Source organism: Choloepus didactylus, chromosome 11 (assembly GCF_015220235.1).
Source record: "Choloepus didactylus isolate mChoDid1 chromosome 11, mChoDid1.pri, whole genome shotgun sequence".
Taxonomy (NCBI): domain Eukaryota; kingdom Metazoa; phylum Chordata; class Mammalia; order Pilosa; family Megalonychidae; genus Choloepus; species Choloepus didactylus.
The window spans coordinates 87,341,870-87,367,331 of record NC_051317.1 but is presented as its reverse complement, the minus strand read 5'-3'; the positions used below and the strand labels follow the sequence as shown (position 1 = coordinate 87,367,331).

Sequence of the window (25,462 nt, the reverse complement as noted above, 5' to 3'; positions counted from 1 at the left end):
TTCCATCTCCAAGTTCTGTTTCACAAAAAGATTTGTATACTTTCATGCAATATTCTCCAAGTTCTGGGTCTGCCTCAAGAGTGAAAAATGCATTTAAAAGCAGTCTTGTAATTGTCTTCCCCCTTGCCAGCTTAAATTTCATATGCATGAGATAAAAATTTAATGGCATATCTTCCAGTAAGAACAGCCACAAAACACACAGCATTCCAACATGAAAAGGATAATCACGAATAATGGCCACCATCGTCAAATAATGCTGCCTCAGATATCAAATGTCATTCCCCATTCCCATTCCCAAACTTCTTTCTGATAAAAACAACCGAGTTGCTGAGTAGAAGGTGATAAGAGTGCAGGCGGCAGAGACCACGGCCCTGTACCCCGAGAACCCAGGTTAGATGATGCCCCCTCGGCCTTTGACCCTGGCTTTTTGAGGATGGAAGAGGTCTGGGCCTGTTGAAGAGTCGGCCGAAAGCAGGCAGCAAAGAGAAACCGGTGAGCTTGAACAAGCAGTTCTGAGCTAAAAGAAACAGAGTTGTGATGCTGTTAAGAGACTTGAAAGAACATTCCACCCTACCCATTCCGCTCCCTATCCGTTCCCACCCTCCCCCACCAAATCAATGAGGGGGAAAAATTACAGTGCTCCAATTCATTCCGTGGTTCTGCCGCTCTCCGTGATTGGAAATGCCAGCGAAGGGAATGATATACATCATGCGATGAAAGGAGAGTACAGAAATAGTCACCAACAGCTATGAAATGCAGCTGCCTGCACAGCGGAACCAGGCAGCTCTTGAATAGAACACGGCAGCGCCACCCCAGAGACGTGAGACCAACTCCTGCTCCCAAGCAATTCTGTGAGTCTGATATCGGGGATTAGCGATGAACGTGAGCGATCTTCTGCCACAAATCACTGCATACCCAACGCTTCTGCTACCTGCTCTGGTCTCCCCTGGGGAAAATCATTAAGCTTCTTTCTGTCTCTCTTTAAAATGGGGGCTAAATCAGTAACTTCCCACAAAGGAGCGTGTTCTTAATTACTTGCGTACCAATTGCTTGACATTACTGAATGAAAGGTATCAAGGAGAATGGAAGCTATTACCACGATTATTTTTGTTCAAATATAAAGCAGCAGGCCAAAGCCTTTTCTATCTCTGGCTTATGTTTCAGCTCAGTGATACTTCAGGGAATGACTTCCTAAGGCTCCGATTGCCGATTGCCACTAGCACAAGCAGGATTGCAAAGGCAACTCGGCAGAGGACAATGTCCCCGGGCTGAGGCTTGATTGATGGCGGAGGTGGGATTGGAAGGAAAGAGCAGACTGGGGAGAGGGAGCGAGGGCCTGAGCGGTGGCCTCATCTGGGCGACACCCACGTGAAAATGTTATCTCTTATTCCGTTCTCCTTGTGCATCTCCCAGATTTGCTCCTGAGGTGCAGCCTGGTTGGGGGTGGGGTGCCCAGATTATGGTCAGAATCACATGCTAGCACTCGCTTGTTCTGAGGACATCAGACCTGATCACAGGCATCATAAATAAACATGGGCTGACACAATATTGCTGTGCTTGAGAAGATGAGAGACAAGCTCTCCTCTGAATGGCGGGTGGAAGGAGGGTTGTGGGAGTGAACTTTTCCAGGCGAATGCTGCAGTTTCCTTCAAATCCTACCAGAGCCAGGGGCTTGCCATTCTACCACTTTCTGGCCAGTCTTTCCCCAGGGCATAGTGAGCACCACTCATTCAAAACAGGGGTGGTCTTGCCCGGGCGAGGTCTGTAGGTCTCAGGGGTCAAAACTGGGCGCTGGAGAATTTGTGCTAATGGTGATTGACTCCAATTTGCCATTGGGTAACAAAAGATGCATCTTTTAGTCATGCTGTGCTTCTGTTTCTTCATTAGACATGTGGGGTAAAGAAAGTGACACAATATGGTAATTATGCTAGAAAATTGGGTGGCATTAGAATAAGGACTTGGAACAGTTTCTTTGGCATTCTTTTGATCAAAACATTTGCTCTGTTGGATATAAAGGATGTTTTTGGATAATTAGTTGAGTTCCATAGTCCAGTGGGATGGTGAGGGAGAGAGAGTTTATCATGGGCTGGATCTTTCTGTCATACATGGAGTTGTTTATTCATTTTGCTAAAAATCTTCTTTATGAATTTCAGTATATTATTTTTGCTATTAATGTCTTAATGATAGTGACAGGAGAATGTTTAAAGCCCATTTAGCTTCTGACTATGTAGAAAAAGATTTCTCCTCCCATATGCAATTTTCTGTCCATTCATTAATTGTGCTGCTGCTTTCCTAAGCTTATTTACTGCCTTCTAAATATGTATCTTAATTTACACTTCTAGTCCCGCTGGGAGCTTATGAAATGTAAAATCTTATATAATAGCAGAAGCAGCCACAAATATTTTAATGTCTGAGGCTGCTTCTGAATCCTAATTTTGCAGATGGCGTGAAGTTCATTTTATAGCAGCTATTGAAAACTAATAAATGCCATCCACATCACTCAGTGTTGTCAATAATCCAGCAGATTCTGTGCCCAAGGATGCTGGGGAAGCATGAGCAGCTCCCAGCCCTTCCCTAACCAGTTTCCAGCTACAGATTCCATAGCTGCCTGGCCTTACTGGTTGCCACAATTCTATTCGGGTCAGCAATGAGTCTTTTTGAACTTCTAATCTGCCAGCCAAGAGATAGTCACAAGAGGGTAATTGCTGCACAGAGCATGCAGGGGTGGGAGGTGAGCCAGAACCGCCTTCCCATGCTTATTCTATTTGCATCATCAAATGCAAAGCATTGGTGGAGGGAAGTGAGCCGCCATAAATGAGCAGCAAGATCGCCACGAGGTTTGGTCGGAAGCTACCCGATAACTCATGCACCTTTATTATTATTATTATAGGCTTTTTTTTTTTCTTTTTGGTAAATTATCCCTGTAAGAAAAAGCAAAAAGCTCTTAACATGAGAGAACCAGAGGGGGTCAGACACAGATTCTGGTTAATGTATCCATTTATCCTTTCATTCTTCATTTGGCCAAATATTTATCAAGTCTCGGCTATGTTTCAGGCACTGCACAAGTGATGGTTTTCCCAAGTGATCCCTGCCCTCAAGGAACTTACAGCCTAGAACGGGATATTATAATAGTAGCTAGTTTATATGGTAGAAAGTAATAAATGAGCTAAGAAAGTGAAGATCAGTGGGAGGGGAGAGAGAAAGTTCCCAGCCTCTGGGGGGATGGGGAAGAAGGTTGGAAGCCACAGGGCCTTGTGGGGGAAAGAGCAACGGGCCAGATGGTAAATGAGGAAGGTGGTGAGTCTTTCAAGAGCCCCAAGTCAACCCAAGCAGTGGTGGGGTCAGCCGCCCAGCAGCCACCTCCTTCTTCCCTTGCTGTCCTGCCCCTCAGGCAGCTGGTTGCTCTTTTGTGAAATCTCCTTTGCTTTTCCTTTTTAAGGCTGCCTTTGCTTTTTCCTTGAACTAGATTTCATCTGGATGCAAATTCAAAGAGAACAAGAGGGCAATCTGCTTTTAGGCAGTCTCAGGAGATCATCTGCTAAGGGCTGGGCAGAGTGGCACATCAAGTCAGTTTCATGAAATCTGTTAGTTGAGAGAAGTCAGAGAACGTCTGGTCCCCAGAGCAGCCTGGATGTAGAAGGGCAAGTAAATGGTCCAAATCAAGGCCTGTTTTTAGATTTATCCTAGTTACCTGGAGCAGAGTTACAAGGAGAGAAAGTCAGGGTGCACGAACTCATTGCTTTGCTGGTGCCCCAGCCTTCAATAGCCTGAATCTTTTAAAGATGAAACGTTGTTATCCATCTATCATAATTTCTCCATTTGTGAAGCTGTCTTATTCCAGAAATAAATTCAAATTGACCTTTGGTTTGGTATGATTTAGTTTTTTGTGGACTGGCTTTCTTTCTTTTTTTTTTCCCTCTGTTTTTCACCCCTCCTTCCCTCCTTCCTACCTTCCTTCCCTCTTTCCTTTCAGCTTTGTACAAAGAAATGTGAAATACATATGAATTAAAGTATATGCCCTTTGGAATGAAAGGAGTATACTTCTCCAATGACAGCTCCACTACTTTCAACCCTGAGTGGGTCTCCCACGGTGCAGGATCCTCTGAGCTCACCAGGAGCACATCAGATAATAGACCTTAGGATGTGGTATGGAGGAAACCACCAAGGCTGGGCCACACTCTAGAACCCTCTAGAAAATTTTGGGCCTTGTCTTTGGGCAGCAACAGAAGCCAGGTGTTTGGTGGGGGAAAAAAAATCTTTAGTGGAAGCTGCAAAATATTGAGTTGGAAGGGACATGAAAGAGCATCTGGTCCAAACAACTCAATATGCAGGTAAGGAAACAGGCTCAGAGGGGCCCAGTGATTTCCTTGCGGTCCTAGCAGCTAGTTGTAGGTGCAGCCAGGATGAGAATTCAGAAAGGGGTGACAAAATGTGTATGTTATTCTGGACCTTCCAGGTAAAGCAGTCAGATAGGGCCTCTTTACAGTTAGCTGGTTGGATACCCTTGCTGGTATGTTCTCAACTGACACAACCTCTGGCAACTCAGGCGTCATGCTTCCTTGGCATTGTGGATTTGGTAGGAAGGGCAAGGGCAAGGGCTTAGGGACCTGTTTGTCTGGTGGCCCAGGCTCAGCAGGATGGGGCTTTTACTTGGCTGAGTAGACAGTCCATAGGGGCTGCCTGGTAGCTGGGGTGCTATTCAGCAGTGATTGGCCCTGAGCCAGGGGTTTTCATCACATTATAATATATGTGTACACACGTACAATACACAGAATAAATATACAGTATATAAGAAGTATATATGAGGAATACCTTTTAACCTATTTTAATTTCTGAGGCAGCATGTGTACTTGAATCAGTCTAAATTACATGCATATGTGATACCATTTGAAGGTAATATCACATAGTTTTTAGAGGGCTTGAGTGAGGATTAGATCCAACGTGTGTGGGACCCTCTGCCACTAATAGAACAGATCGTAACACAGGGCCTGGTATGTGCATTCAAAAAATAGTTACTACTTTTCCTTTTCTCATGGCAACTGAGGTTCAGTAGCCACAAGGGTGGGCTGTTGTCCTCTGGGAAATCTGTATTTAAGAGGCAGGACTCTGGCTGGAGTGTGCTGCAGGATTCCAGCCCTGGCAGATGGGCAGGAGGAGGAGAAAGCATGTAGGCTTCCTGCCGAGGGAGGGTTCACTGATAGACCCATCTTACAGGAGCACCAGGGACTTGGTCAAGAAACTGTCAAAACTAAGGGGCAGGCCCTTAGCTAGAAGCCTGGTCCTGGAGCTGGGCTGAGGTAGTTGGGGTAGAAGATAAGACCCAGGAGTCGGGAGTAAGTCAGACACCCAGGAAGCGTTGGGGATACTGCACTGTCTTGGATCCTTCTGCAAGAGATGGCCTTGTTAGAGGCTGATAGCCACAGCTGGGCCTGGAGAAGCTTTAATTCCCAGCCCACCTGGAAGGAAGGAGTGGCACACAAAGGAAGATTGTGGAGGGACTGAGCCACCAGGAGTCCAAATGTAATCTAGAATTCTCTACGATAGTCTTTAATGTAATCTCTATAGCTCTGTGCAGGTTCATTTTTTTTTTTTTACATCATTATTCCTGGAGGGAGATGGAGCCCTGGGCTTTCCAGAGCATTTGAGACTCTGAAAGAAAGAGAATGTTCGAAGAAAGTCTAGTGCTCAAATTAAGAGACTATGCTGGAAACAAATCATAAATATGCTCCAGATTGAGGCACAAAGCAGGGCTGGTGAAAAGCATATGTTTCTGCCTGGAGGCTGAGTTTTATACACAGATATAGCCCTATTCAGACCAAACTGTCAGTGGAGGAACAATCCCCCCCTTTTTTTAAAGGTAGCAAATTTTATTGCATTTTAAGTAATCATTCTAGAGAAGTGAAGAGCTGGTAAATGATCGCTCTGCATACTGACCAGTAAAAATGGAACTGTGGATAATTATAAGATTGACCTGGGGGGTGTTGCTTTACTCTGCTGAGTAAAAAGGCACTGCTTTGTGAAATGGCAAGCCGGGGCTCTTGAGATTAAGCAGAAGGAGGAATTTCATGCTATCGGCTGGTCCCTTTGCTTTGTCACTGGGGCTCTCTTAGAAAATCCCAAGACAGAAACACAGTATCCTTAACTCTATTTGAGTGAATCCAGTCATTACCTTTTGTGTTGCCACAGGATATTTTTTTTTTTTATATACATGCACAAAGTTGGCATAAAAGGGCTATCAACATAGTCATATTTAATAGATGAAAGGGAAGATTATTCAAAATCCACTGAAAAGATAGAAATCACAATGAGAGGGAAAGTGAATGTAAATGGAACTGAGAGAAAAATATTCCAAAGAAAGATTCAAGCAGCCAAAGAATAAATTTTATGTCACCCGCCATTGTTAGCTGTGCATACCCCCTTCTTGTACTCAGTTCTTCCATGAAATGAATTATTTTCTTTGGTTCTACCTTTCTTTGTCCTTCACTCTTCACTAGACTTTCTCTTTTGGCTTATTAGATTTCTCTTTTGAAAATGTCCTATCAATGGAAGAAGGTTGAAGGCCCTATGATACATCATTATTTCACACTGAGAACCAAGGTCAAGGGCTTCAAACTCAAATCTTTTGGGGGACAGTTAGATTAGAGGTATGAAAAAGCATTATAGAACTAAGGCTCCTTAAGGATTTTTTGTTCTGAAATGGCTTAAGCATAACATGCACTCCTTCTCATGTCCTGTGTCCCTCCCATTTTAACATAGATCATGCACTTTGCTCAAAAGTTTATGAAATATTTGTGAAACAATTTTGGAAATTCCAAGTATTAAACAAATATGGCTGAATCTCCCAAACTAAAATTCTTTGGGAACTGCATGGTCCAGGATAGCAATTGCTTGGTAATATTCTAAGAGTCATTTAGAAGACCCCATTTCAACCTCAGGAAGCATTGCTCTTAAAATTGCATCATATCAAACAACTTGGCCATTTCTGCTCAGTGCTCTCTTTGTATACTGTATAAAAGATACTTAATTGTTTTCTCCAAATTTATTTTTCTTCTGTTAATAACAGACTCCCCTTGAACTTTAGTAAGGCAAATGTTTACCCAGGAGAAAAAAAAATCACACCTTCCAGCTTCCCTTATTGCTATATGAGACCATATGATGAATTCTGGTCAATGAGACACAAGCAGATACCTCATATCTTACCTTATGGCTTGGAGGCAAATGTGAAGGCAGGAGCTAGGGCAGCCATTTTGAAACAAAAGGATAACCATTAGATACAATTTTAAAACATCTAGTAGGAGCCCTTCAATTTGCTCACTCACAGGGCATATAACTTTGAGCAAGCCATGTAATTTATCAGGTCTCTGAACAAGTCACATAATTTCTCAAGTCTTTCAGCATCCTCATATGCTGAATGATAACAGTAAGAACTGCTCTAACCATGTCACAGGGTTATTGTGGGGACCCAATGATATCATGATGGAGCTATTTGAAAAGCATCAGTCATTTTAAAACTGCATCATGTTATGGCTGACCCCATTATAGACAAAATAAATTTTATTCTACTGAGTAAAAGCAGATATTTTGATGAAGATGTCTCATAGGACAAGCTCCTCAGTTCAAAGTCTTCTGGAGATTTGCCTGTTCAGCAGAAGAATTCATTTATTTCCAAGCCCCTTCACTTGTCCAAATTGTCGGTGGTCTTCTGTTAACCCTACAGTTCTCCCTGCAAAGGAAACTTCTGCTGTCATCGGCAACAGAAGGATTTTCTATTTTGACAAAATTGATGAAGAAAATCATTCTGCCAGGAAACCTACAGATGTGTAACAGCTATACCAACATGTGACAAGTTGATTGTCATGGTGGATGTCTGTGTACCTGTATTTGTGAATTTGAAATTGGAGACCCCTAATATTGTAAAGCTTGATGGAAGTTGTTTGTGATTCTGCTCACTGAATGTGTGCTAGTTTCGTTTAAAAATGACCCAATTCATCCTCCACATGCCCAACGAAATGCTCACATGACTGATGTTCTCAGAGGCATCTCCTGAGCATGGCCTCTGAAGGTTGAACACATTACCTGATCTTATGCATGGTTTTGAAGGAAAAATTGAGCATCATCCAATGTGGAACTATTTTTTTTTTTTTAAATCAGAACCATTCTTCAAAAATCCATGTAAAATTTCTGGAAAAGGAAGGTGTTGGGAAGAATTTTACATGGCACATAACAGCCCAGGGAAGACTCCTTGCAATGGGCAATCCCAATGGCAAATACAAAATGAGAGGTGAGGTTTTATCTTATCGTCATCTCCATTACCGATCTTGTTCCTAAAAGACTGAATATATTAAATGGCATTTGTATGGGTTGCTCCACAAGGTATCCTGTTGAGTCATATAAAGATACATAAAACTAAGGATAAGATAACATTTGCCAGAGGATAAAAGGAAAGAGAAAACAAAGCAATATCATGAGTGTCATACACCACTGTCATAGCCTCAAAACTAGGCATAGACTTGTAGAATCTTAGATCATAATATGGATGTTTTCTTGACATTTGGCACAGAAACAAGATTGCTGAAATACCTCATTACTCTAGTTGGACATATGCTTGAAGTGCCATTCTGCTAAAAGCAAAGCATCTGGCAAATTGTTGACTTGCCTTGTTGACAATTTTATTGTTTAGAAGTTAGAGGAAGCAATGAAGAAAATTACTACTTGCTTCACAATTCTGACCAACAAAGAAGAACTGACTGATATTGTGAAAATGATAGAAACTTTGGCAGAAATTGACCACATCATCTCAAAATTGTCAATGGCAAAGGAAGATTTAGTAGCCCAGCATAGTCAGGGACATACAGTAAAGTTTGTCAAAGCAGATTTATATAAATTCAAAGAAAAAAATTATATAATCTAGGAGTTGATGTATTTTGGAGTGACTGCATCAACAATGACCCATTTTTCTAGGGACTGCAACCATCAGTGAGTTGAGATCAAAAGTTCAGCCTTGTTTGCACCCTGTCACTGCAATCAGGAAGGACCTCTGGACCTAAATCCATGGTAAGCCAATGGTAAGGTTTTAATTGGTGCATTCTAGAGCTGAAAGATCATAGTTAATAAGAGAAGGATCCTGTGACATTATGCCAGTCAATCTCTGCAGAAGTTATAAGGGATCAGAGACTAAGAGCAACCCATTTGTAAAGAGAGGAATACAAAAGATGGCAATAAGGTATAGAAATTGGGGAAAGAAAGGAAAGCTAGAATGCAAGTCTCCACAAGGATGGAATCTTCATCTATTTTGTTTATTGACATAGGAGTCAATAAATATGTATTGATTGGATAGGAGAGCAAGTAAGATATCTCAGGACCTCAGTTACTAATTTTTGAGTTCCAAGTTTCAGGCCTTATGAGGCTCCACTGGATTTTGCCCATGGATGTCTGTGACTGCCAGATGAGGTCTATCAATTACTGACCATGCCTGCTTTCATTTTTCCTTTGTTTTTTTTTTAATTTACAGTGGGCCTTTGTCCTTAATAATGAAAGAATATTGAATCTTGCATACATGTGGCCAGAGCCCTACAAGAGAAAGCACAGTATATTTTTACTTTAAGACCCCTCCCCTCAAATCTCAGCTAACAAAACTCTCCTTTCCTATACTTCACCATCATTCTGTCCCACGGCCAGTGCTCCAGGAAGCCCACATCCAACAGGGAACATTTAAAATCTGCTGTTCTTGACATTCTCATAGCCAGTAGCCTACCCATAGTTCCTTTAAAGAATTTTTCCCATGTCCCTTCCCAGTTGAGGTTCTGCTCCCAGACAGGCATTCACATAATATCACTCTCCCCAATCTTTGATCAGACACTATGTGTTTATTGTACTTGTCTCACATGAAACAATCCAGAAAACCACAATCCCTCCCTTCCCCCCACAAGTCTTCAAGTAAAAATGAGTCAGCCTGAATATGTTAGTGAAACTAGAGTTGGGCAACCCAGAGTCCCTGGTTCCAGGGCACAAGTGGGTATGTTGTTCCACATATCACTGAAGATTCCAGATTCCACATCCTCTCCTGGAATGTGGCAAGAGAGGGAAGCAAATGTAATCACACTATTCTTCTAATCTTTTCATCAAACTCTTAGATTATTTTATGGCACAAAGTTTGAGACTATTTATTTATTGTGAAAAATCTGAAAGTAGCTGTTCCATTTTCTATTGTCTTCTTACTATATGCAGAAGACTAGTTTTCACTTAGAAAATGCAAAGTGGGAAACAGTCCTTAATTTCTACATCTGTAAAATGGCTATATTGGCCTAGTTGATGATCTCTAAGTTTCCTTCATTTTTTATTATTTTAAACAATATATTGAAATCAAATAAGATTAAATAGCAAATGGAAAATAATGGAGAGGATATGGTCTACCTAGGTCTGTCATGACTGGAACCAGATGGATTTAACTTATTTGGAAAGGAAACAACCTAACGATTAGAGCAGCCAATGTTTTCTTCATGGGGTCATTTTAAAAAACTGAAGAAGTGTCAGACTGTAATGTCTAAATCTAGTCTGACAGGTTCAGAGATTTTGAAGCTGAATCAAATTACAGGTCTCTGTCAAACCATACTTGGGAAAGCCAATGGGAAAAGAAACAAACTATTTCTAGTGATCTGCAATTCTCATTCAGAATATTCTTCCTTTTCATAATGTTCCCCCAGTGGGAGTTCTGACCTGTTCACTACCAACCTGGTAGGGGTGTGTAAGGGAGTTCCCAGTTCTTTTGATTGGACCAACTTCATGCTTTGTCACAAGCATCGCACAGCTACTAACTAAAAAGGAATCTATCTCTGTGGTAATTTACAGCTGCTGCTGTCACTGCATGATCCATTTTCCTTTCAGCAGCTCTGTTTGCTCTATATTTTATAGAAACTGACATTAGAAGAGGGGATCAGCTTGACCCTTCAGTTGTCTGAGTAGAAGAGGATCAATTCTGTCTTCTCTCTCCTTTTTTCCTTCCTCCCTCCCTTATTTTCTCCCCCTTTCCCTACTTCTTACCAGCTCATTTGGCCCAAGACTCCTTATATTCTTTTTAAAGAGAATTAAATCCCTTGGAAAAGGTATTTTAATGGAGAATTTGAAAAAGTAGGGAATTTTTTAAAAATGAAGACAACATACCAAGTGGAAGTAAAATGAAGTAGGTTACCATGCTTCTGGCTAGCCCAATCACTATAAGACAAGGATAGGGAGCCCAGGGTAAACACAAAAAATCTGAGCGCACTTAGCACTCTTGGTGTTGATTCAATGGACAAAGATATATGGATGTTTGCTAGCTGGAAAATCCTATAGGCCATCCCCATTCCTGCTCGAACACCATAGACATGATGTTCAATCCTTGACACCAACTCTCCTCCAGCCATCCTCATTTCAAATGCACTCATCGCACCTTACCAAGTCCCAAAGTCTCTGAGTACCCAAGGAACAGATGCCAAGGCACAAGTGGTCAGCTCGGATCCAAACCCTGGAAGACAATTGGAGGCCTGCACGTATGTGACCAACATAATGAGCCACTGGATGGCACTGTGGGTCCATGCAAATATGTATGGAGGGACATTTATCTTTCTTGTAAAAAAGCAGCTTAGCCTTGACAGGTAATTTGGCACCTTTTGAGTTGAAATGTGCCAAAGATTTGGCAAATATTTCATTTACCTCTGAAAATAGGTTCACCTGCTGTTGTGGCCTAAGAGAGGGGGACGGGTAGCTTTTTATTTCTCCCTGTTGCTGTTGCTAATTTCAGAACCTAATATAAGATTCTGATAAGGATACATGGACCATTTTAAGTGTGGTTCCAATAAAACATGGAACAGAAGAAGGTTAACGTTTCTTGTAAAACCTATGTCTTCAGTGTAATGGTAGCATCTTTTTATCTCACCAATGTCATCCATCCTTCGAGGAGCTGGTCATCTAAGCTCATGTCTGGGTTGATTGGGATCTGGTTGAAGAGCTATGCCCTCTGCTGATCCTCCAACCAAGAGTATCTAGGAAAATTAGCTTCCAAACTTCCCTGTTCTAAAGAATCATTGTAGTGTTTAATAAACAAGAAAAGTCAAGCAATGTGAATACTCTCTTACAAGGAAAATCTGAGCTGCCTCTTGGCTAGTATAAAATGACTGGTTGCTATACATGATGTTGACAATCACATGTGGACATTCCCCGGATGACAGCCTGAGGCATCCCTATGACACGCTGCAAGTTAGGCTAAGTTCCTTGTCCACTAGTTTTAATTCTACCTCCCATTTATTTGCTACACAAAAAGCATATTGGGGCACAAATGAGTAAGAATATCATTACTGGTATAAACTTGAATCTGATCTAGTTTAAAAAATAGTAAAACATTTGCAAACCCAATTATTTTAGTTGTCACAGCTAACAAGAGACTTCAGACCATGTCCAAAGTGGTCAAAACACAGATGGGCACCAGACAGAGAACAGGTAGGTTAGAGAGGAGATTCAGTATTCCACTTTTTGCCTATTGCCTTGTTATCACTTACTGACTAATAAAAGGCACATCTCCTTGTGTAAAATACAATGTTTGTTTGGCATACATTAAGGAAGCATGGTATTATAGAGGGACTCTGACTTTTAATTCTGAGACTTGGTTTCTAGTTCTAGGTCTACCAATATCAGCTATGTAACATTAGGTGAATCATTAACCCTCAAACTTGTTTTCCTACCTGAGCATGAGAAAAGCAATTTAGATGAGCTGCCATGGCTAAGAAATATGGGGCTTTTCTTTAGTTTGGTGGCCTCAACAAATTTAATGTCATCTCAGTTTATCCTAAAGTGATATGTAGCAATGGTAAAATAAAAGGGCACATTTGTTCAAATAAAATCCAATCTGAATGGACCAGGAGAAACCAAGATGGTGGCTAGGTGAGACAGGGCTAAGGAACACCTCCGTGGAAAACACCAGATAAGGACCAGAGAGTGACCCAGAATACCGGTTACAGCGATGTGCCAGCTGGACGAGATCTGCTAGTTCCCAAGGGCTGTATACTTGGTGAAATTGAGAGTCTGCATTCTGAAATGAGTGAGTAAGCTGGCTGGAAGTCCCGCAGCCACGCGGCGATCCGGGGAAGCCAGGGTTTGGCGTCTGGAGACCAACGGGCTCTTTTAATTAAAAAAAAAAAAAAAAAGAAAAAAGGGGAAAACCCAGGAGTGACTGCAGGTGCAATTGGCTGCAGGTGCGATCGTGGGAAACACACAGTAAAACACAGCAAGAGGGGGCTGGGCTGGCCTCTCGGTGTGTGGCCGGGAAGATAGCCCACTGCAGATATCCCTGAGGCCGGGGGAATGGAGCTGAGAGCCGGAAGACGAAAAAATCCCCGTGGCTAGCAGCTCGCTCCCGGGAGGGCTGGATAAACTCCTGCCTGGGGCTGTGCCCACAGCCCAGAGCCCTGCCAGTTGTCCCGAAGCTGGGAAGGAGGAACTGTGCGAGGAAGGGGGTGTGGAGATGCCCTGTTCGGCCATTTTTGCATAAGGCTGAAAGCAAGCCAGCTCGGCCCGGCGGCCCAGGGCTTCCCTTGATGGACGGCGCGCGCTGATGACGTAGTGCGGCATTCCCTCAGCAGAGGTCCTGGAGGATCGCGGCTGGGCAGGGGGACCTGCTCGGAGATCCCAGAGACACTACGCCAAGTCCAGTGGTTTGTGGGACATCAAGAGAGAGGGGCTAGGGCTGAAATGAAATGAAGGCTTGGACTCTTACGGTGGCCTTGAATCTCTGGGAACCGGGGGGGGGTTTGAATATTGAGGCTGTCCTTCCTCCCTGACCACCCGTACAAGCGCCCCACATTCAGGGCGGACAGCTCCAGCAACACACCCAAGCTGAGTTCTCCAGCTGGACCCCACAAGAATCATTTCCCCACTCACGGCAGGGACAAGGTGGAGAACTGACTTGAGAGGTATAGGTGACTCACAGATGCCATCTGCTGGTTAGTTAGAGAAAGTGTATGTCACCAAACAGTGTTTCTGAAAAATTAGATAGGTTTTTTTTTACAAATTAAAAGAACCCTGTCGAGCAGAGCAAATGCCAAGAGGCCAAAAACAACAGAAAATCTCAATGCATATGATAAAACCAGACGATATGGAGAATCCAACTCCAAACACACAAATCAAGTTATCAGAAGAAACAAAGTTCCTCACAGAATTAATCAAAGAAATACAATCGAGGAACGAAAGCATGGCAAAGTATTTAAAGGACATCAAGAAGACCATAGCCCAGGATATAAGCTACATAAAGAAGACCCTAGAAGAGCATAAAGAAGACATTGCAAGGCTAAATAAAAAAAATAGAAGATCTTATGGAAATAAAAGAAACTGTTGGCTAAATTAAAAAGACTCTGGATATTCACAATACAAGACTAGAGGAAGCTGAACAACATCTCAGTGTCCTAGAAGTCCACAGAACAGCAAATGAAAGAACAAAAGAAAGAATGGAGAAAAAAATCGAAAAAATCAAAATGGATCTCAGGGAAACGATAGATAAAATAAAACGTCCAAACTTAAGACTCATTGGTGGTGTCCCAGAAGGGGAAGAGAAGGGTAAAGGTCTAGAAAGAGTATTCAAAGAAATTGTTGGGGAAAACTTCCCCAACCTTCTACACAGTATAAACACACAAAACATAAATTCCCAGCGAACTCCAAATAGAATAAATCCAAATAAACCCACTCCAAGACATATTCTGATCAGACTCTCAAATACTGAAGAGAAGGAGCAAGTTCTGAAAGCAGCAAGAGAAAGGCAATTCACCACATACAAAGGAAACAACATAAGACTAAGTTGTGACTACTCAGTGGCCACCATGGAGGCGAGAAGGCAGTGGCATGACATATTTAAAATACTGAGAGAGAAAAATTTCCAACCAAGAATACTTTATCCAGCAAAACTTTCCTTCAAATTCGAGGGAGAGCTTAAATTTTTCACAGACAAACAAATCCTGAGAGACTTTGCCAATAAAAGACCTGCCCTACTTCAGATTCCAAAGGGAACCCTACCAACAGAGAAACAACAGAAAGAAGGAGATATAGAGAAATTTAACAGAAATATATAGTACCTTACATCCCAAAGCACCAGGACACTCATTTTTCTCTAGTGATCACAGATCTTTCTCCAGAAGGAACCATAAGCTGGGACATAAAACAAGCCTCAAGAAATTAAAAAAAAAAAAAAAAATTGAATCTACTCAAAGTACATTCTCCAACCACAATGGAATACAAATAGAAGTCAATAATTTTTGAACTGTAACTCCACTATTTACTTCCTACATGATATAAATTACACAAACCCTAATGACAAATCAGTGGTTTTGAACTCAATGTAAAATATGTAATTTTAGACAACTATATAAAGGTAGGGGAATGGAGGAGTATAGGAACATAGTTTATGTGTCCTATTGAAGTGGAGGTGGTATCAAAGAAAAACAAGCTTGTTATGGATATAAGAAGTTAATTTTAACCCCCACAGCAAACACAAACAAACTATCAGAGAATGTAACCATAGAGATGAATTGTAGAGTTCAGGTTAAGAGAAATGGGGGACGGTGCAATGGGGAGTTAAGAAATGAGGGTGGAGTTGCTGTTTGAGGTGAAGGGAAATTTCTAGTAATGGATGGTGGGAAAGAGCATTACAACATTCTAAATGTGATTAATCCCACTAATGGAAGGCTAAGGAGGGGGTGGAATGGGAAGATTTAGGCTGTATATATGTTCCCACAACTAAAAAAAAAAAGACAGTCTAAATAGATGATTGAATGCCAAGGATGAACTTGGATGGAATTAGAGGATAGAGGACAGGTGGCTCAAAGGGACACAGTTGAGACATAAGGTAAAGGAAATATAGAATGTAAGCTTTGTATCATTGTTGAACCTGTTGTAATTCTTAGCTGCACATAATGGGATTGCATAAAAGAATGTTCTTGTTCATGGGAAGTGCATAAGTGAATTCTAGTGTATGTGCAAGGATGTGTGCAGCTAGCTCTCATATGTTCAGAAGACAGAGCAATAGATGATGGATGATAGATAGGGAGGGAGGGAAAGAAATAGCGATGTGACAGCATGTTAAAGTTGGTGGATTGAGCTATCGGGGGAGGGGGGTCAGGGTATGATGGAATTCTTTGTATGGGGTTAGTCTTGTTTTTGCAACTGTTCCTATAACTTTGAATTTATTTCAAAATAAAATAAAAAAAAATCCAATCTACTTACCAATTTTCTTGAATACAATAAATTCTAGTATAATAAGGCAAAGAAACTCTGGTGGTTTTTATGGAAAATAATATATATCTGTATAATGGTGTGAATTTTCTTCTTGCATTTAGCATAAGACTTTTGGTGAGGATCGTTCATGAATTGTCTTGATTCAGTAGACTCCTGTATTCCTCCATTCTTCTGTATTGTGGTGCTCCTGTTTCTTTCTAGGACTGCCCAAATAAAGAACATCCAGGGGGTGACCATGACCAAAGAGGTGTCTGTGGAACGATGGGGCAAAGGCTTGAGTGGAGTAGGTGGAAGAAGAAGGGGTGGTGAGGAAGTGGTGACAGTAAGTACTGGCCACTCTTATGAGTAGTTTGCTACAAGAGGGTGCAAAGAAAAAGGGAGCAGCCAGAAGAGTACATGGAATCCAGAGAGGGATTAATTTCTCAAGATAGGAAGGCAGACATTCTAAGATTCACCACATAGAGCAGGAAATCCTGGGGACACTTATTCATGAAATATCTATAATTCTAACCAGATTAATATCTAGCTGTAAATCTTGAACTTTTACTTAATCGAGATCAAAGCCATCTGCTGCTGCCCCATTTCTTTAAGTAGATTTGTCACGGTTTTCAGCGAGTTGATGGAGAATGGCCCAGGAGCATTCCTTTTCCTGCTAAGTTGGCAGGACTTTATTTAACAGACCATGTCAGAGCTGGAAGATGATATCTTAGAATCCTCTTATTAAACAGATTGAGGATTCCGAGGCTCAGAGAAATTAGGTCTTGAAATTTGCCATCAAAGCAGTGTTGGACAAGGATTAAGAAAATGGCTTTGGGGTGAGATACACCAGGGTTTGAGTCCCAACTCCATCATTACTTACTACCTGTGTGGTCTTGAGCAAGTCACTTGATCACTCAACTCCAGTTTTCTCATCAGTTTAATGAGGAAATTGTATGGTATTTCACAAATGTGCATTAAGAGGAACTTTTTTTTAGGGTTGTTGAGAAAATAAACTGAGATGAGATAGGTGAAGTGCTTACTATAATACTGAGTATGTGATAAGTGTTAATACGTGTTATTGCCATACGAGTGGGTATTTGCATGCACAGAAAGATACAAAATTGCATGTATATACTTTTTTCAATGTTAAGGGGATTTATACAAACAGAATAGAATAAGAATGGAATGTCATAAGAATGTATAAGAAGACACACAGGCCACTTGTTTAGTCTAAGCCTTGCTAAAGTACATGACCAGCTGTAGTTAACACTGTTCAAAGATTGTTACTTATGATTGACTCAAGTCTAGGTCCCTTTAAAGAGGCTGTTTGGCTTGCTGATGTGGAACTGGTATCTCCGATGTAAAAACTTCAGAGCTACCTACCTATGTCTGGCTGCTGTCTATTAATTTTTCTATTCCCCCTCCCAACCTCTCCTTTCCTTTTTGAAGCCAGCCGTGTATTTAAGTAAAGCTGGTTGTGGTTGAGGGCTGCCAGGTGGCTGATGGGGTTCTATAAGAATGAAATGAGAGAGAAGTAAATGCAAAGCAGACAAAAAGGTAGGGGAAAGCTGTAAAGAAAACCTCCCACCCCACCCAAGTCCCTGCACATGTGCTGCAAAGATCTGTTTGCCTCTAACAGGCCTGCCAAGCATTATCCCTAAATCCGTCAAAGCCATTGGGTATGCTCCTACCTTTGCCGTCATCCCTTCGCCCAGGCACTGTGAGGTTATCAAAGATTCTGTTTGTAATTGTAGTAATTAAGAATGCTTGTTCTCTGTCGGGTACTGTCCTGGTTTGCTAATGCTGCAGAATGCAAAACACCAGAGATGGATAGGCTTTTATAAAATGGGGGTTTATTTCACTACACAGTTACAGTCTTAAGGCCACAAAGCATCCAAGGTAACACCTCAGCAATCAGGTACCTTCACCGGAGGATGGCCAATGGCGTCCGGAAAACCTCTGCTAGCTAGGAAGGCAGCTGGTGTCTGCTCCAAAGCTCCGGCCTCAAAACAGCTTTCTCCCAGGACGTTCCTTTCTAACAAGCTTGCTCCTCTTCAAAACATCACTCCCAGCTGCACTCTCTTCTCTCTCTTTGAGTCAGCTCATTTATATAGCTCCACCAATCAAGGCCCACCCCGAATGGGTGGGGCCACACCTCCATGAGAACATCCCATCAGAATCACTGCCCACAGCTGGGTGGGGCACATTCCGAGCAAATCCAACCATCACCAAAAACGCCTGCCCCACACAAGACCACAAAGATAATGGCATTTGGGGGACACAATACACTCAAACCGGCACAGGTACCAATTTTTTTTTTTAATAAATTCCCAGCGACCAGTTTGTTTAACCTCATTTTTCCTTGTTGATTTTCTTGTCATTGGAGATGAGCAACACAGCAGTGAATTAAAACTAATGTAATAGCAAGAAGTTAATTGGAGCCCAAAAGGATCAAGACACTTGAAGCCGTATTGACAAACCCCACAAGATCTGGAAATGAGTCTGATGGGAGCCAAAGAAATCTGGTTTTCATTGCCCCAGGGATCTACTTACCAAATTTCTGTAGTAATCCCTAGGCCATTACTGAAGGCTTAGTTTTAAATAAACAATTCGTTTACTCTCTACTTTATATACTGTTGATAGGGTTGTACATGAAGAAATGCAAAAGAAAAATTTCATATTCTTTCTGGCTACCAAGGAAGCTGTAGTATAGTAGGAAAAAATAAGAAGCTCTGTTTTGCTTCTCCTTGTGGAGCTGACATATATTCATTTAAATATACCAAAAAAGGAAATACTATATTTTGGCCATGCTCTAATGTACCTTTTCTGTTTTTTTTTTTTTTTTTTTTACCTTTTCTAAAACTGATTTTTCTGAAAAAATGTTGTTTTCCACTAAATAGAATGTCTTTTAAGCAATAAGCAGGAAGAAATTTGACAAGAAATTTATTGGGTGCCATCATGATGAATAGGAACTACCAGCTTGGGCTTCTGGAAAATGGGAAAGAGAACTGTTAACTGTTAGTCCATTAGCTGAATTTTGGCTCTAGATATAATGACACAAAGTCATTATCCCCTGAAGGTCCAAGATCTTTGGGGAAATGAGTGTATAGTGGTTTTATTTCTGTCCCTAACAGCCTAGGGTCTTCATGAGACTGGCTGCCATTACAATTAGAGTTAAGTGTCACTTATGCAGCTGAGAACAAGGATTGAATGAGAAGGGAGAGTGAACTACCTCTGCTGGACTGCTAGAGGTAGTCCCTGAGCAGTTAAGGACTATTGAAGAAAACTGTTTTGGAAATTTAAGAAAAACAAATGGAAGGCATGAAAATGTCTGTTCACATGTTCTGTCACAAGGTCTTGCATTTCACACAGAATAATGTTTTAATAGCAGGTGTCATTTCAAATTATGTTTGATTAGAGTCCCATCTGTGTTCAGTCCACAGAAGAAAGAATGGTAAATCAGCTACAGCACTCCAATGAGAATCAAGTATCTCCTTTGAAGGGTACCATTGAGTCTGAGTTCTTTCAGATGGTAGATTTATTTTAAAAATCGCTTATCCAGGCAACAAGAAGTCAATACTGTCTCTTCGGAAGAGCCTCCATTGGAGAGCTTTTAAAATTGACTTTAGTTGGACATTTTAGAGGCATGGTTTGTTCATTTCCTTGTTTATTGTAGGTTGTATTTAAGCCTCATATGGGAAATAGCATCAGTGGTGTAGTCTTAGAATGAAAGGGGCAACTAAATACAAACAGAGTGGATGGAAATAACCCTAGCTTCTTTTCTTCACATATTTATAAAAGATGTTTCCTTTTCTTTAACCTTATCCTGGGAAACACTATGAGAGATCTTGGACAACTTCTCTTCCGATTGATGTTTCTAAATTGGTGACATGCAATTACCTTCCCCTTATTCACATTGCTGAATAAGCTGAATTTTTAAATTATACACTTGTAACTGGTTGAAATCTTCCCTAAGTATAAAATGGATGTTAAGTGTCTTGAGAGTTGATTTTAAGATGTTTAATTCTTCCCTCTCCTGTCAGGCAAAACTAGTCTTACTGGAAAACTCTTAAGAAAGATTACTGCTATGCTAACCACTTTTTGATTTTTGGAACTATTTCCTGATTTCATCTCATTTTCATCTTCAGTGTCATCAGATGAATCCTAACCAATGGGACATTTTGGCTATGTTCACAATCTGGGAATCTGAGACTTACAGTTTGAAACTAGTCAGGTAGTGGGGTTGGATTCTATGATCTGGTAATGTTTGATGGTCCTATAAATTTTTAGGTTATTTATAAGACAGCCTGATATAAGCATATAAGTAGATAAATTCTAATGTGTTCTAAAACAAAGGCATGAGAAATAGCAGTAATTGAGTCACTCAGGTTTTTGTTTTTTTTTTAAACTGGCCAGTTGTGAAAAGTGAAATAATCATTTAGAGAGCTGTTTGCAAGTGACATGAGCTCCCATAGCTTCCCCCCAACATGTTCAGCCATGTTGGAGGAGGTAGTGAGGTCAGTGAGAGAAACCAAGCGAATCCCAACACATGCAAACAGACACACAGATGGGAGAGACTCAGGAGCTCAGCAGACAAGCCTGGAGGGAAGGATTGGATTTAGGAGTTATAAAGACACAACAAGGAGAGGAGCCGTAGATTTTGGGAAGTTACTCATGAAGAACGTTGACAGGAAGATCAAATGGCTGACAATGGAGCCCCCGAGGCACAGCAGCATTTTACCGATAACAAAGGAGGAAGGAAGGACCCTGAGAGGGGCAGCCATAAGGAGGGCAAGGAATTAAAGTCAATTGAAAACAAAGTGTCTCTGAAGCACATACAGCTGTGCATCCATCACAATTAATTTTTTTTTTCAATTTTTAGAACATTTTCATTACTCCAGAAAAGAAATAAAGGCAAGAAGACAACTCAAATCCTCCCATATCCCTAACAATCCCCCCTCCACTATTGACTCATAATATTGGTATACTACATTTGTTACTGTTGATGAAAGAATGTTAAAATACTACTAACTGTAGTACATAGTTTGTAATAGGTATATTGTTCCTTATATACTCCTCTATTATTAACTTTTAGTTATAGTGTCATACATGTGTTCTAGTTCATGAAAAAGATTTCTAATATATGTACAGTTAATCATGGACATCGTCCACCACAAGATTCACTGTTTTATACATTCCCATATTATAACCTCCAACTTTCCTTCTGGTGACATACGTGACTTTAAGCTGCCCCTTTCCACCACATTCACACGCCATTCAGCACTGTTAGTTAGTCTCACAATAACGTGCTACCCTCACCTCTATCCATTTCCAAACACTTAAGTTCAACCTAGTTGAACATTCTCCTCATAATAAGCAACCGCCCCCCATTCTTTAGCCTCATTCTGTATCCTGGTAACTTATATTTCATGTCTATGAGTTTACATACTACAATTAGTTCATATCAGTGAGACCACACAATATCTGTCCTTATGCGTCTGACTTATTTCACTCACTATAGTGCCCTCAAGGTTTCTTCATCAACCCATTTTTTTTTAAGATGATTTTGTTCACCCACCACACATTCCATTCTAAGTGAACAATCAATGGTTCCCTGTATAATCATGTAGTTATGCATTCACCACCATCACCACTATCTATATAAGGACATCTCCATTTCTTCAACAAAGAAGGAGGAAGAGTCAAAGAAGGTAGAGAGACAAAAGAAAAAGAATAAAAATGACAGCTAAACAGCAAGAAAAGGAAAGAAGCATTAAGCTAACATAGAATAAAGAGTCAGACAAGATCACCAATGTCAAGAGTCCCATACCCCTCCCTTATGTCCCCCTCTTATAGGCATTTAGCTTTGGTATATTGCCTTTGTTACATTAAAGGAAGCATAATACAATGTTTCTGTTAACTATAGTCTCTAGTTTGCATTGATTGTATTTTTTCCCCAATACCACCCTATTTTTAACACCTTGCAAGGTTGACATTCATTTGTTCCCCTCATATAAAAACATATTTGTACATTTTATCACAATTGTTGAGCGCTCTAGGTTTCATTGAGTTATATAGTCCCAGTCTTTATCTTTCCTCTTTCCTTCTGGTGTCCCACATGCTCCTAACCTTCCTCTTTCAGCCATACTCACAGTCATCTTTGTTCCGTGTACTTACATTGCTGTGCTACCATTACCCAAAATTGTGTTCCAAACCTCTCACTCTTGTCTTTTCCTATCTGTCTGTAGTGCTCCCTTTAGTATTTCCTGTAGTGCAGGTATCTTGTTCACAAACTCTGTCATTGTCTGTTTGTCAGAGAATATTTTAAACTCTCCCTCATATTTGAAGGACAGTTTTGCCAGATATAAGGTTCTTGGTTGCAGTTTTCTCCCTCAGTATCTTAAATATATCATACCACTTCCTTCTTGCATCCGTGGTTTCTACTGAGAATCCACACATAGTCTTATCAAGCTTCCTTTGTATGTGATGGATAGCTTTTCTCTTGCTGCTTTTAGGATTCTCTCTTTGTCTTTGACATTTGATAATCTGATTATTAACTTTCTTTGCGTAGGTCTATTCAGATCTATTCTGTTTGGGGTACGCTGCACTTCTTGGATCTGTAATTTTGTCTTTCATAACAGATTGGAAGTTCTCAGTGATTATTTCTTACATTATTCTTTCTGCCCCTTTTCCCTTCTCTTCTCCTTCTGGGACACCCATGACACATATATGCATGCATTTCATGTTGCCATTCAATTCCCTGAGACGCTACTCATATTTTTCCATTCTTTTCCCTATCTGCTTTTTGTGTGTAGGATCTCAGGTGTCTTGTTCTCCAGTTCCTGAGTGTTTTCTTCTGCCTCTTGAAATCTACTGTTGTATATCTCCATTGTGTTTTTCATCTCTTGTGTTGTGCCTTTCATTTCCATAGATTCTGCCAGTTGTTTTTTCAAACTTTCAATTTCTACCTTATGTTCACCCAGTGTTTCCTTTATATCCTTCATCTCTTTTGCCATATCTTCCCTGAAATTATTGATTTGGTTTTTGATTTGATTTAGCATATTTCTTTCAAAATCTTTAATTGATCATTTCATTAAAGTGAAACAATATCTCAACTGTATTTTGATTGAGGTGTAAGTTTGTTTCTTTGACTAGGCCATTAGCATTGTTTTTTCTTAGTGTAATTTGTAGTTTTCTCTTGTCTAGGCATCTGGTTTCTTTGGTACCCCAAACAGACCACGATGGGTTCAAGTCTCAGAATGGGGTTATATTTAGTTTTGAGTTTCCCTGAGGGTGTATCTTAGAAGACTGACAGACTTTTCTGTGAAGCCTCTAGCCACTGTGCTTTTCATAACCTGCCCAACAGGTGGCGCCTGTCAGCCTGTCGCTCCCCACTGGTGTAAGGAGGTGTGGCCCCTTTAGTTCTCAGCTTGGATTGTTTCTGTTTTGGCTGTTTCCCCCAGGCCCTGGGGTCTGAGTTCTGAAGGGAAGGCTGGCACTAGAACTGGGAAGATACACCCCCTAGGAAGTTATCTTCCGCATTGGAATTGGTCCTTTGTCTCTCTGACTCTGTTAACTCCACCCCTGTCTGGGTTAGAGTGCTGCGAACTGAAAATGGCTGAAGCTCTCTCCACTGAGCCACTCAGGTCCACAGTCCCCCAGTGCTGCTCATTGGTCAGAGAGAGCATCTGGTCTTCTGGGCTCCTTTTCCTGGAGCACAGGGGTTTTCTGGTTCTTTAAGGCCAGTCATCTCTAAAAGCTTCTGTATTTTTCCTTCTTTTTTTAATTAATTTTTTTTTCCCACCAGCCCCACTTCCTCTTCACTGGGAGTGACCTCAGGGTACTTTGCTGCTTATTAGGGGTTTGTCTATGTTTGTAACTTGTATTCAGCAGTCCACATTTGTTAATTAAAACCCCAGTCAGAGCTGGACTGAGCTATATTCAGTTGCTCTGGGAATGCTGCTTTCTCCCACAGCGAGGTCTTGCAGCTCAGCCTGCCGTGGGGGAAGGGGGCTCCTGGCATGGTTCCACAGTTTTTACTTACAGATTTTATGCTGCAATCTCAGCCATTCCACCCAATCCAGGTTGGCCTACAATGTGTAGATAGTCACAATTGTCCCCTAGCAGTTGTTCTAGATTATTTACTAGCTGTTCCTGGTTGTTTATTAGTTGCTCCAGGGGCCTATCTAAATTCCACACCTCTCTATGCTGCCATCTTGCCTCTCCCCATGCCTTTTTAAAGCTGAATAATATTCATTGTATGAGTCTTACAATGAATATAATGAATATATACCATTGTATGTATTTATCAAAATTTATTTATCCATTCATTGGTTGATGGACACTTGGTTCCTTCCATCTTTTGGTAATTGTGAATAATGCCACTATGAACATCATTGTGAAAATATCTGTTTGAGTCCCTGCTTTTAATTCTTTGGGGCATTTACTTAGAAGTGGGATTGCCAGGTCATATGGTAGTTCTGTACTTAACTTCCTGAAGAACAACCAAACTTTCTTCCACAGCGGCTGCACCATTTTACATTTCCACCACCAGTGAATGAGTGTTCCTATTTCTCCACATCCTCTCCAACACTCATTATTTTCCATTTTTTTAAATGGTAAATATTCTAAAGGGTGTGAAATGGTATATCATTGTGTTTTTGATTTGCGTTTTCCTGATGGTGAACGATGTTGAGCATCTTTTCATGTGCTTTCTGGCCATTTTTGTATCTTTTTTGGAGAGATGTTTTTTCAAATCTTTTGATCATTTTTTGATTTTTTTGTTTGTCTTTTTGTTGTTTAGTTGTAGTATTTCTTTATATATTCTGGAAATTAAATCTTTATCAGATATGTGGTTTCCAAATATTTTCTCCAATTGTGTAGGTTGTCATGATGTAGTCCTTGATGCACAATAGTTTTTAATTTTGATGAGATGTCATTTATCTATGTTTTCTTTTTTTGCATGGGAAGGACATTTTTATAGAGATGAAAGGCTTCAAATAGCCACTGATGGGAATAGGAGAGGGAACTGACTAGATAGGTGGAAGGTGAGTGCTTCCAATTGAGTAATGTGTCTGTGGCTGAACAAGCTAATTTAATTGGACATAGAAGCCAATTAACTTTGTTTCCCAGACATAGAATGTACTCCCAACTCATACCACAAATGCATTTTGAACAAAATTGGGTAACAGTGAGAGATCGTGGAAGAGTCTAGAGCATTTGGGAGGGG

The 25,462-nt window shown here is 40.9% G+C and overlaps 1 long non-coding RNA gene across 1 annotated transcript in view; it reads left to right on the top strand.

Moving 5' to 3' along the window:
• Positions 1 to 675: 675 nt before the first annotated feature.
• The window catches only part of LOC119505859, a 49,376-nt gene continuing 24,589 nt past the window's right edge, over positions 676 to 25,462 (top strand). The window contains exon 1 of the long non-coding RNA XR_005210889.1: positions 676 to 851. This is a non-coding gene — a long non-coding RNA (uncharacterized LOC119505859). The remainder of the gene's footprint in view (positions 852 to 25,462) is intronic.